We start from the raw sequence: 14,146 nt of genomic DNA on the forward strand, positions 1-14,146 counted from the left end.
CGTCATTGCTTTCTGCATCTCAGGCCCTCACCACCATCTATCTCTCTGGTGAATTCACGGATGGTCAATCACATTGTTTGTTCAATCTTGTTTCTTTCACTGTCAGTCCCAATCCCCAGAATTGTAGCTATTGCATCGTCTAGGTGTGTCAGGTGAATTCAGCACATGGCTCTAATGCGTAGATGGTATGTGTGCTATATTTGCCATGTGTGCTTGGGTGTTACCGAAAAATGGCTTCTGCTCTGCTGTACAATCTAAAATGGCATTATTGAGTTATTACATAATAACAAGTCATTGATTTCGATTTTGAGCACCAAGTAGTCTAATGATGATCACCCTATTTTCAGTTAAGTTTAACTTGTTTGGTAAAGAAAAACAACAGCTCATGGTAGTGCCAAATGATATGTGCCATTGGTCCAGTGAAGCTTGCTACCGAGGTCTAAAAGGCTAGATTTGACTAAATACCTATCAGACCCCGGTCTGTTCATTTTGAATTACAGTAAAGCTTATTTTCCTAGAAACTTAAAAAAAAAAACGTCACCGAGTTCAAATATGTTGCAATTCTTCAAGCAACAACTCACCTGTCAAAATGACTGCAAGAGGAACGCCTTACCTGAGAAGTGATGTCACACAGCAGGACAGCAAATGTAGGTGTAACCCATTTTACTCAAAGCGAAAGAACTACACGCAGGTCCAAGGCCATAAAGTCGCGAATTGTGCCAATTTTTGTTCCGTTAGATCGCGTATCGTTTGAGATACCGACGCTGAAAGTAAAGGCATGACTTTATCAACGGTCGGCTGTGCTCTGCAACTTTTGGGGATCGCGTCGCGTCGTTCTATCAGGTAAGTCACTGCTTAGCCCTTGATCATGACTCTCAGTTCCATTACATTACACATAATAGGGCAGTTGTGTTAAGAGCCGCGATGCTCGATCTGAACATTAACAAGCGTCGCTTGCGGTACGGTTTTGGAAGCATAAGGACCTTGTCTTTCATTTCGGCTAAATTGATACACATCTTTATAGGGTTAGGATTCTCACACAGTCATACTTCCCTGTTATAGATTGAAGACATAGTGGACTACATGTGCTAACTAACTTCTCCGAACACCTGTGTGTAGATGGAAGACAGATGCCACAAACATGTTTTCATTGAACAATACTGTCTGCTGTGTTTAAACCAATGAAAACTGTATACAGTACAGTAAGTTTGTATTTTGCATTTGTGAAATTATTTTAATGTGATATGAAATCAGAGGGATTTATGTTTCTAGAACAGTACCATAATTGAGATTCGATTCACGTTTAGATGGAGTATTTGGCTGTTTCGGCTTCCATAGCCAATTGACCCATTAAACAGAACATGTAAGGTTCTTGGACTACGGAGTAACGTTAGGCTCCTTTAGTCCAATATAGGGCGAGTCACTGCTGAGTGTCAGTAAACAGAATTATCATTTTAAGATTTCGGTAATTTGGTAATAGTTTGAAACATTTAGAAGTGAACCCTAATATATTTGTGATTATTATGATTCTGTAAAAAAAAAAAAACCCTGAAGAATAGGGAGTTTATTTGAATTCCTTTTTATTTTATGACTAGGTCATTGCAATTGTCCCTTTACTATAAAGATTGAAATGTAGATATGTATACAGTGATATGTTCTATGAAATGTTGCCCACGATAACACTTCCTGATGGACACTAACAGTATTATGAAGTTGCAGGGATATTCTTGAATTGGAAGAGGATGTATTCTATAGGTAGACTACGCATTCAATAATTGTTGTTGACACTGGCACAACCACACACAGAGCTTTGAAAGGCCAGTCAGTTTCCTAAAACAAAAGTGTGTAGATGGGATGCAAATGACAGACAACATAGATGTTGACTGGCCCATGTTGTGCTTTATGAATAAACATAGGAAAACATCTTTAATGCATGAGTCTGGTTCAGTGGATAAATAGGAATGATGGGAGGACTGTTGAATGCATTGGTTCTATCCAAAGGCCAACTAACTAAGGAAAGAACTTCCAACTCATCTAATATTTTATTAGGAATCAGGTGGAACAACGGCTTATAAATGTCTATATGTACACCAGGGCCACTGAGTTTGCGTTGAAGATTACAGGAGGGAGAGCAGTATTTGCATAGGTCAGACAATACTTTAGGATCAGCATCAAAAAAACAAGGAGGACGAGGACCAGGCACTCTTCATATATTTAAAAGGCCTTAGAGTGCCTTGGTCCTCCTTGTTTTTTGATGACCAATTAACCCCTTTATCAAGAGCACCTTCAATTTACAAATAACTACTATTGTATCCTAGCAGCACATCCCTTTGTTCTTTTTTCTACAATCTGTAGGATCAGTTTGGTTTGTAATGATATAGCTAGGTAGGCAGAATAATGTTTAGTCAAGCCCTCGTAAGTTGTGGCTTACACATCTTATCCCAGTGTCAACAGTGACAGCTGGACTGTAATAGCTGTACATGTAACAGCGAGGGACAAACAGGGCTTCCCAGTAACATCTCCAATGTCAAACAGTCACACAATCAGATTATATCTCGGCTATGTTACTAGGTAAGGTTTTGGGGAAAGCTTAAGTCAGACAGATAGAAGGAGAGAGAGAGAGAGTGCTTGTGTGTGTGCTTCAGAGAGAGAGGGAGAGGAAGAGAGTGATTATCTAAAGATAATGACGTTTATGGGTACAGCATCACAGATATATGGCAGTTTGAACTGTTGAACGGCCAGGCCTATGTTTGTTCAGTAGGCCGTAGCTCACAGAGGTGGAAGAGGAGTCAAGCTGTTGACATCGATCATCTCCCTACCCACTCCCTCAGTCATAGGAGTCTTTTAGGACTTCTGGTCAGGCTGAGAAAAACATCAGTTGTCTTTTCTGTCTGCTGAGTAGTAGTCTTCATTGATAGTCAGATAAAAAAGGACATTGTTTTGTATTCTATGTTTTGTACAAATTAATATAGTTTTGATAGAGGTATGGTTATGTAAAATACCCATGTGGTATAGAACAACCCTGCCTCCCCAACTGATGCCACTCTTCTACCTTAATTCATCAATCCCTTCCCTGGTTGTTGTTCTTTCAGAGGGTGTGACACTGACCCTCACCCCTGACCAGGGCACTACTCTCAACGTCAGCCAGAGTTCAGAGCGCGGCAGGGGGTCAAAGTCTACTGTATGCACCGATACAGGCTTGAAGAAGTCCTGCTCCAGGGCTGGAAATGATTATGTGGTGCTGCTGACAGACCCCAAAGCTGCTGTGAACATGGAGTTCACCTGCCCCAAATCAGAGGAAGTCTTCACTGTGGAAGTGGTCAGGGAAATAGATAAGAACTCTCTATGAAATCTATAATGGTTGTGGTCCCATGGTATTTAGAATGTCCATAGTGTCCTTAGAGTGTCTATAGCTTGTCCACATGGTACAGAAATACAGTGTCATTACAGTATAGGCACATTGTACACTGTAGTTATATTGCTATTACATAGTGCTTACAAGAGGGATACATGTGTGCATTTTCATAATACATAGTCCATATGTGACTTTGTGTGTGAGCATACCTGTGTGTGTGTCTCTGTATTGACTTCCTCTAACTCCTACCCTCCTTCCATCAGATTGTACCACAAGGTCCTGTAATGGAGACATCATCCCCATTGAGTCTAGAACTAGAATGCTTCTACTCCAGAACTTAAACCGTACCTTTATCTGGAACCTGAAGGCCCCGGTTCCACGGGCGTTCCATTTGGTCTTCACCCAGATGGTGCTGAGACAGATCCTGCCCTCTGAGAGATGTCCAGACCAGCACACGTATACCCTGCTAGCCCTCCCAGAGGACAGGGGAGGCTGCCATCGGGACAATTCCAGAAAAGGATGTCATGGCTTTAGAAGCTTCTGATAGGCTAATTTACATCATTTGAGTCAATTGGTGGTGTACCTGTGGATGTATTTCAAGGCCTACCTTCAAACTCATTGCCTCTTTGCTTGACATCATGGGGAAATCAAAAGAAATCAGCCAAGACCTCAGAAAAAAATTGTAGACCTCCACAAGTCTGGTTCATCCTTGGGAGCAATTTCAAACGTCTGAAGGTACCACATTCATCTGTACAAACAATAGTACGCAAGTATAAACACCATGGGACCACGCAGCTGTCATACCGCTCAGGAAGGAGATGCGTACTGTCTCCTAGAGCGTACTTTGGTGCGAAAAGTGCAAATCAATGCCAGAACAACAGCAAAGGACCTTGTGAAGATGCTGGAGGAAACAGGTACAAAAGTATCTATATCCTCCATAAAACGAGTCCTATATTGACATAACCTGAAAGGCCTCTCAGCAAGGAAGAAGCCACTGCTCCAAAACCGCCATAAAAAAGCCAGACTATGGTTTGCAACTGCACATGGGGACAAAGATCGTACTTTTTGGAGAAATGTCCTCTGGTCTGATGAAACAAAAATAGAACTGTTTGGCCATAATGACCATCGTTATGTTTGGAGTAAAAAGGGGGAGGCTTGCAAGCCGAAGAATAACATCACAACCGTGAAGCATGGGGGTGGCAGCATCATATTGTGGGGGTGCTTTGCTGCAGGAGTGACTGGTGCACTTCACAAAATAGATGGCATCATGAGGTAGGAAAATTATGTGGATATATTAAAGCAACATCTCAAGACATCAGTCAGGAAGTTAAAGCTTGGTCGCAAATGGGTCTTCCAGATGGACAATGACCCCAAGCATACCTCCAAAGTTGTGGCAAAATGGCTTAAGGACAACAAAGTCAAGGTATTGGAGTGGCCATCACAAAGCCCTGACCTCAATTCTATAGAAAATTTGTGGGCAGAACTGAAAAAGCGTGTGCGAGCAAGGAGGCCTACAAACCTGACTCAGTTACACCAGCTCGGTCAGGAGGAATGGGACAAAATTCAACCAACTTATTGTGGGAAGCTTGTGGAAGGCTACCCAAAACGTTTGACCCAAGTTAAACAATTAAAAGGCAATGCTACCAAATACTAATTGAGTGTATGTAAACTTCTGACCCACGGGGAATGTGATGAAAGAAATAAAAGCTGAAATAAATCATTCTCTCTACTATTATTCTGACATTTCACATTCTTAAAATAAAGTGGTGTTCCTAACTGACCAAAGACAGGGAATTTTTACTAGGATTAAATGTCAGGAATTGTGAAAAACTGAATTTAAATGTATTTGGCTAAGGTGTATGTAAACTTCCGACTTCAACTGTACATGTACAGTGGGGAGAACAAGTATTTGATACACTGCCGATTTTGCAGGTTTTCCTACTTGCAAAGCATGTAGAGGTCTGTAATTTTTATCATAGGTACACTTCAACTGTGAGAGACGGAATCTAAAACAAAAGTCCAGAAAATCACATTGTATGATTTTTAAGTAATTAATTTGCATTTTATTGCATGACATAAGTATTTGATCACCTACCAACCAGTAAGAATTCCGTCTCTCACAGACCTGTTAGTTTTTCTTTAAGAAGCCCTCCTGTTCTCCACTCATTACCTGTATTAACTTCACCTTTTTGAACTAGTTACCTGTATAAAAGACACCTGTCCACACACTCAATCAAACAGACTCCAACCTCACAGAGTGCCGTCAGTGGAGGGGCTGCCCAGCAGCAGCAGCCCCAGTCCCTCTGACGGTGCCCGTCCTGGAGAGGTGTCTTCCCGCTCCCCTGGGCAGTGTCACCTGGATCCTCCGTCCCCCTCAGCATGGCACGGTAGAGCTCCTGCCCACTACTGGCAGCCTCAGGCAGTCCCTGCCAGAACAACCCTGCAACGGCTCTGTCACTCTCACCGTGGCCGAGGACGATGACGGCACCACCGTGGGTCAGTTCTGCCCTCAGGGAGCCATACACAAAGTCCAGGTCCACACCAACGTGTCCATCACAGCATCAGTTTCGACAATGGGAGGGAAAGAGATGTGGCCATTCTCTCACCCTTTACTCATCTCCTTCACCAGGGAGATTGCAGGTAATATGTTTTAATTAAAGGTGTAACTGTGCTGTTATTGTGAAGTGGAAACGTCTAGGAGCAACAACAGGTCAGTGGTAGGCCACACAAGCTCACAGAATGGAACACCAGAGTGCTGAAGCGCGTAGCGCATAAAAATCAACTGTCCTCGGTTGCAACACTCACTACCAAGTTCCATACTGCCTCTGGAAGCAATGTCAGCACAAGAACTGTTCGTCGGGAGCTTCATGAAATGGGTTTCCATGGCCGAGCAGTTGCACACAAGCCTAAGATCACCATGCGCAATGCCAAGCATCGGATGGAGTGGTGTAAAGCTCACTGTCATTGGACTCTGGAGCAGCGGAAACGCGTTCTCTGGCGTGATGAATCATGCTTCACCATCTGGCAGTCCGACGGACGAATCTGGGTTTAACAGATGCCTGGAGAATGGTACCTGCCCGAATGCATAGTGCCAACTGTAAAGCTTGATGGAGGTGGAATAATAGTCTGGGGCTGTTTTTCATGGTTCGGGCTAGGCCCCTTAGTTCCAGTGAAGGGAAGTCTTAACACTACAGCGTACAATGACATTCTAGATGATACTGTGCTTCCAACTTTGTGGCATGACAATGCCCCGTGCACAAAGCGAGGTTCATACAGAAATGGTTTGTCGAGATTGGCGTGGAAGAACCTGACTGGCCTGCACAGAACCCTGACCTTAACTCCATCGAACACGTTTGGGATGAATTGGAACGCCGACTGCGAACCAGGTCTAATTGCCCAACATCAGTGCCCAACCTCACTAATAATCTTGTGGCTGAATGGAAGCAAGTCTCTGCAGCAATGTTCCAACATCTAGTGGAAAGCCTTCCCAGAAGAGTGGAGGCTGAAATATCAGCAAAGTGGGTACCAACTCCAAATTAATGCCCCATGATTTTGGAATGAGATATTCAGCGAGCGGGTGTCCACATACTTTTGGCTATAAAGTTACATCTTTAATAAATTGTTTTATATAAAAGTAGTACTGTAACTGCAAATATGTTATTCACCCCTGATGTACACACCGAGAGATACATCGTCACGGTATGCCCAAAGCAAGGAGTACCGACTCTCCTGGCCACCCCTAGTTCTGTGGGAATGAAGTACTACTCCACTGTGTCCTGGATCGCCGATGTCCCCTCTAAGCTGGAAGCCCAACATCAGCCAGCCCAAGTGCAGCAACCGCCACACGGGCATCAGGTACAACCAGAAGAGGATGGGGTACCCCTCTGAGACGTCCTCTCTAGGTTTCTTCATTCTAGGGAGTTTTTCTTGGTCACTGTGGTCCTGCTTCTACCTTGCTTGGTCTTGGGGTCCAGGCCGGATTACTGTAAAGCACTTTATGACAAGTGCTGTAAATAAATGAATGTGATTTGATCAGGGTGCAAATCCTGGGCTCCCTGGAAGAGATGTACAGCCAGGAGGACGAGGAGGCAGGCAGGAAGATCACTGTCTCAGAGAGCTTCTACCTCAACATGTCCAACTGTATTCCTGAGAGAGGAGACTTCAGCGTGCTCACACAGATCACACTGCGCAAGGACAAGAGTGAGTGACCGACCGTGTGGAGCAGTCATCATGATAAGCAGTGTTGTTCTATCTCCTCTCACTCCCTTCTTCCTCTGGCCCTCTCCATAGGTTGTTTGTTTAAAGTGAATTTGAAATTGCAGTGAAAATCTAACGCTCAATGTTTCTCAGCATTTCTCTATACTATTCTGATATATTGTTCATTCTGGTCTTACTACACTGAGTATACCAAACATTAGGAACACCTTCCTAATATTGAGATGCACCCCCCCATTTTGCCCTCAGAACAAACTGAATTCATTGGAACTTGGACTTGCTCATTAGGTAGGATTGACGAGGGTGGCATTTTATGAGCTAAACTGTCCATTTTATCAGCTAAACTGACCATTTTATGAGCTAAACTGACCAAACAATGACAATGTTTCTCAACCAGTGGCATATGGGATTTTTAGGTGAGCGTTGATGCCGCCCTGTGATAAGCAGTGCCCACTTTGCTTGTCCATTCCCAGCGAGTTTCTCCAGGGTTCTGTTGGAGACGCATCGCTGTGGCTGTGCATCATCATTCCGTCAAAAAAATGATCTAACATGAATCATGTAGCAGATATAGGATATGGTAGAAAGAGTATGTGGCCTTTTCTGTAGCCTACAGGCTGGAGAGAAAATGTATGATCATGTAATGTGACGGACACTTTTTACATCATGCAGGTTTCTCCCATCAAATAGCCTAACCTAAATGGCGCTCAATTAACAAAAAAATGCGCTGTAAAGTTAACAACATATCCTAAAAACAGGACATGTCAAAGTTAAATGGACAATATGAAATGGACAATCACAACTGTTTTCCAGGAGTTTCAACCCATTGTCGTGATCAGTGGTTTCAAGTTTGTATCCCTCCATTTTTGACAAGCTGATCATAGCGAAAAAGTACTTTTGCATTTCACGCTGATATTCAGAGCTTAAATAGCCAAATTGATTAGTCACAGGAATCCACTAATAAAGCCAATGCAACGGCCTGTTTTACAAACAGTGGGCCTAGTACATGGATGGGAATTCATCAAATTCCATTGGGGGCTACATGGTAGGCTACACCCCAGTAAGCACGAGCCGCCGTCTTTTGGAAGTCTTTTTTTTGGTCCTGTTGTCATTTTTTGTGATTTACAAACGGTAGGCTTACCACATAGATGGGCATTCATAGAATTCAATGTCAGGCAATACTGTAGGCTATACCTCAGTGAGCACGGAAGCACAGACCAATGCCTTTTGGGTGTCATTTTTTGGTGCAGTCTTTTAAACGTTTTTTTTTTGCTTACTGGGAGTATTCTAGTTTTGCAGTAGCAGCATTTTTTGGTCTCGCCTAGGGAGTGTGGTGGAATTATTCTAATCAAAGGAGAGACTTTTAGATTTCTTCAAAACAATTTAACTTTATTATTTAATTAGTGCAGTTATGAAGTTGGTCAGTAACCACCCTGGAGGTGATCCCTGAGAGCTCAACCAGTGGGACTAAGCCACGGCATTTTATAGCAATGTCCATCCACCTGGATGTTCATGACAAATCACAGATGAGAGAATTTATACAAAGGTACATTGTGCTCTCAAGCAACAGACATCACGATTACGTCGCAACAGGTTTCTGTCGCAAGGTCGTTTACTGCTTGTTTATACAGAAATACTAATGTAACATAGACACTAGGTCATTCCCTCAAATGTTAAGTTCAGTGTTCATCTGACATATGGGAGAGAAAAAGGAGATTCGGTCTCCCTGGCACCGACAGACAGGCACACAGACACTAATCATGGAATGGAATGTTGTCTTATTACCAAGCCATCGTAAATCTACTGTCAGCGTTAAAATCTCAGCAGCTCCTCTCAGACTCAGAGTTCTAAGAACTAGAGGTCGACCGATTATGATTTTTCAACGCCAATACCGATTATTGGAGGACCAAAGAAAAAGCAGATGCCGATTAATCGGCCGTTTTTATTTCTTTATTTGTAATAATGACAATTACAACAATACTGAATGAACACTTATTTTAACTTAATATAATACATCAATAAAATCAATTTAGCCTCAAATAAATAATGAAACATGTTCAATTTGGTTTAAATAATGCAAAAACAAGTGTTGGAGAAGAAAGTAAAAGTGCAATATGTGCCATGTAAAAAAGCTAACGTTTAAGTGCCTTGCTCAGAATATGGGAACATATGAAAGCTGGTGGTTGCTTTTAACATGAGTCTTCAATATTCCCAGGTAAGAAGTTTTAGGTTGTAGTTATTATAGGAATTATAGGACTATTTCTCTCTATACCATTTGTATTTCACATACCTTTGACTATTGGATGTTCTTATAGGCACTTTAGTATTGCCAGTGTAACAGTATAGCTTCCGTCCCTCTCCTCGCTCCTACCTGGGCTCGAACCAGGAACACATCGACAACAGCCACCCACGAAGCATCGTTACACATCGCTCCACAAAAGCCGCGGCCCTTGCAGAGCAAGGGGAACAACTACTCCAAGTCTCAGAGAGAGTGACGTCACCGATTGAAACACTATTAGCACGCACCCCGCTAACTAGCTAGCCATTTCACATCGGTTACACCAGCCTAATCTTGGGAGTTGATAGGCTTGAAGTCATAAACAGCTCAATGCTTGAAGAATTGTGAAGAGCTGCTGGCAAACGCACGAAAGTGCTGTTTGAATGAATGCTTACGAGCCTGCTGGTGCCTACCACCGCTCAGTCAGACTGCTCTATCAAATCATAGACTTAATTATAATATAATACACAGAAATACGAGCCTTAGGTCATTAATATGGTCGAAACCGGAAACTATCATTTCGAAAACAAAACGTTTTTTTCTTTCAGTGAAATACGGAACCGGTCCGTATTTTATCTAACGGTGTCACGGTTGTCGTAATGATTGGACCAAAACGCAGCAGAAACGTGAATGCTCATCTTCTTTATTTAATATGAAGAAAACGAAGAAAAAAAACACTTAATACAAAAACAACGACGAAACAGTCTTGTGAGGCACACAGCTACACAAGAAACAACTACCCACAAAACCCATTACAAAAACACCCTTCTATATAGGACCTTCAATCAGAGGCAACGAGGAACAGCTGCCTCCAATTGAAGGTCAAACCAATAACCCTAAACATAGAACTAGAAAGACTAGACCAGAACATAGAAATATACTAACATAGAACATAACCAAAAACCCCGGAACACTCTAAACAAACACCCCTCTACATAAACACATAGCCCAACAAACCCCGAAACGCTCTAAACAAATACCCCCTGCCACGTCCTGACCAAACTAAAATAACAAATAACCCCTTATACTGGTCAGGACGTGACAGTACCCCCCCAAAGGTGCAGACCCCGGATGCACCTTACACAAAACTAAACCCAAAATAAAGAATAAACCCAAACTAAAGGGAGGGAAGGGAGGGTGGCCACCGTCACCGACGGTTCTTGTGCTACACCCCCCCCTCCCCAACCCACCTACTATGGAGGTGGCTCAGGCTCCGACCTTACTCCCCAACCTAACCTGTCCACCCCCGCTAAATACATATTAAACTTTACCCCTCCCGAAGTCTCTGGGCTATGGCGCATCGCTGAAGACCTCGGGCTGATGCGCGTCGCTGGAGACCTCGGGCTGAAGGGCGACTCTGGCTGCGCCGATTCCGGACTGTAGGGCGACTCTCGCTGCGCTGACTCTGGACTGTAGGGCGACTCTCGCTGCGCCGACTCCGGACTGTAGGGCGACTCTCGCTGCGCCGACTCCGGACTGTAGGGCGACTCTCGCTGCGCCGACTCCGGACTGTAGGGCGACTCTCGCTGCGCCGACTCCGGACTGTAGGGCGACTCTCGCTGCGCCGACTCCGGACTGTAGGGCGACTCTCGATGCGCCGACTCCGGACTGTGGGCCGTCTCTCTCGGCTCCGGATTGGTGCAACGACAGTGCTTTTTTCGCAAATGCGCTTGTTAAATCATCACCCGTTTGTCGAAGTAGGCTGTGATTCGATGAGAAATTAACAGGCACCGATTATATGCAACGCAGGACATGTTAGATAAACTAGTAATATCATCAACCATGTGTAGTTAACTAGTGATTATGTGAAGATTGATTGTTTTTTATAAGATAAGTTTAATGCTAACTAGCAACTTACCTTGGCTTCTTGCTGCCCTTGCGTAACAGGTAGTCAGTCTGCCAAGCAGGCTCCTCGTGGAGTGCAATGTAAGGCAGGTGGTTAGAGCGTTGGACTAGTAACTAGGTTGCAAAAACGAATCCCCCCTGAACAAGGCAGTTAACCCCCGTTCCTAGGCCGTCATTGACAATAAGAATGTGTTCTTAATCTGACTTGCCTAGTTAAATAAAGGTTTAAAAAAAAAAAAAGTTTTTTTAAAATAAAATATGAAATTCGGTGGCCAAAAATACCAATTACCGATTGTTATGAAAACTTGAAATCAGCCCTAATTAATCGGCCATTCCGATTAATCGGTCGACCTCTACTAAGAACACTATTCTGTTGCCTATTAGATATAACAGACAGTCTGAATGTACTAATATAGGGGGATACATTCTAATATAAAAGTAATGTGATTAACATAATGTTGTAATTCTATGACAGGCGGCAGAACAGCAAGGACCGGCCCTGGTTGAGTCAAGTTGGCTGGATGTCCTTTGGGTGGTGGACCATTCTTGATAAATAGGGGAAATTGTTGAGCGTGAAAACCCCCAGCAGCGTTGCAGTTCTTGACACAAACCGATATGCCCGGTACCTACTACCATACCCTGTTCTTGACCAAGGCTTAAAAATCCTTATTTAACCTGTCTTGTCCCCTTCATCTATACTGATTGAAGTGGATTTAACAAGTGACATCAATAAGGGATCATAGCTGTCACCTGGATTCACCTGGTCAGTCTGTCATGGAGTGTTCCTAATGTTTTGTATAATAAGTGTTATTATCAGCCTCCGGATTTGAAACATTATTATGTTAGTGAGTGGGTTGATAATGGGATATCAGTGAATACTGACCTGTGTGTGTGTTCCTGTTCCTAAGACCTGCTTCTGACCAGCATTCTGAGTGCAGTGGTAGCTCTGCTGGTTTTCATGGTGGTTGTGTTGGCTGTGGTCTGTGTGGTGATCAAGTAAGTGAGCTAGCTACCTTTTCTATAGCCCTTCATGATAAATGTTGGGATGGTTTCTCAGACAGATTCATCTCCAAGAAAAAGTAGAGGAGCGTATTCCAAAACAACCACAAGTGCTCTTGCAGAGGAATGTTAATGCAAAAGAAAAGATTATAACCACAACTAGGTGCTAACTATGGACACCCTAATGAAGGCCTAAGCCAATACACATTGGTGTATTTTAATGTTTTAGCCCATGCTGAAGGCTTTTTAACTTTCAAAGTGTCTGGACTTTGATTTTTTTATGCAACTTAGCACCTATTTGTGGTTATAATTTTCCTTTTAAAATAGAGATTAATATCCATTGAAAGTGCTTTTTAGTCCAGGATTAGGCTTAATCCCTTTTGAGTACATATGGTAACTATGCATTAGAAGGTACACTCTCCATTCAATAGTTTACTTGATATAAAAAAATACATTTCAGTATACACAGACCTTCAGCAGACCCGCATTGGGCCTCACTCAGGCTTCCTTTACTAGGATATGGAACTGGAACATTTTACCAGAGTGATTTCTTCAGCAAGAACTGCTGTAGTGTTTTAATCAAGTTTGATTACAACAATATAGGCTACTCCTCCCTCACTTTCACATTGTTTTTACAATTTCAAAATAAAAAAAGACTGCTTGTAAAGGCTCAGGCTGCAGGTCATAGGCGGTCTTCAATTTTCAATCCTGATCAAGAGTCCTGGTGTGAGTCCTTATATGCAATGTCAGAGCCTGGCGAGTATTGAAACTAGAGGTCGACCGATTAATCGGAATGGCCGATTTAATTAGGGCCGATTTCAAGTTCTCATAACAATTGGAAATCGGTATTTTTGGATACCAATTTGTCCGATTTGCTTAAAAAAAAAATTTTTTTACACCTTTATTTAATGTGGCAAGTCAGTTAAGAACACATTCTTATTTTCAATGATGGCCTAGGATCGGTGGGTTAACTGCCTTGTTCAGGGGCAGAACGACAGATTTTTACATTGTTAGTCCAACGCTCTAACCACCTGCCTTATGTAACCGATGTGAAATGGCTAGTTAGTTAGCGGTGATTCGCGCTAATAGTGTTTCAATCGGTGACGTCACTCGCTCTGAGACCTGAAGTAGGGTTCCCCCTTGTGTTGCAAGGGCCGCGGCTTTTGTGGCGCGATGGGTAACGATGCTTCGTGGGGTGTCAGTTGTTGATGTGTGCAAGGGTCCCTGGTTCGAGCCCGGGTTGGGGCGAAGAGAGGGACGGAACCTACACTGTTACACTTACACTGCACTCCACGATGAGCCTGCGTGGCAGGCTGACTACCTGTTACGCAGCAAGAAGCCAAGGTAAGTTGCTAGCTAGCATTAAACTTATAAAAAACAATCAATCTTCACATAATCACTAGTTAACTACACATGATTGATGATATTACTAGTTTATCTAGCGTGTCCTGCGTTGC

At 43.1% G+C, this 14,146-nt stretch overlaps 1 long non-coding RNA gene across 1 annotated transcript; it reads left to right on the top strand.

Moving 5' to 3' along the window:
- Positions 1 to 685: 685 nt before the first annotated feature.
- LOC115176871 (uncharacterized) lies at positions 686 to 3,959 on the top strand. The gene is made up of 3 exons (XR_003872299.1): positions 686 to 843; positions 3,093 to 3,319; positions 3,619 to 3,959. It is a non-coding gene; the product is annotated as an uncharacterized LOC115176871 (long non-coding RNA).
- The last annotated feature ends 10,187 nt before the right edge of the window (positions 3,960 to 14,146 follow it).

Source organism: Salmo trutta, chromosome 37, assembly GCF_901001165.1.
Source record: "Salmo trutta chromosome 37, fSalTru1.1, whole genome shotgun sequence".
Taxonomy (NCBI): Eukaryota; Metazoa; Chordata; class Actinopteri; order Salmoniformes; family Salmonidae; genus Salmo; species Salmo trutta.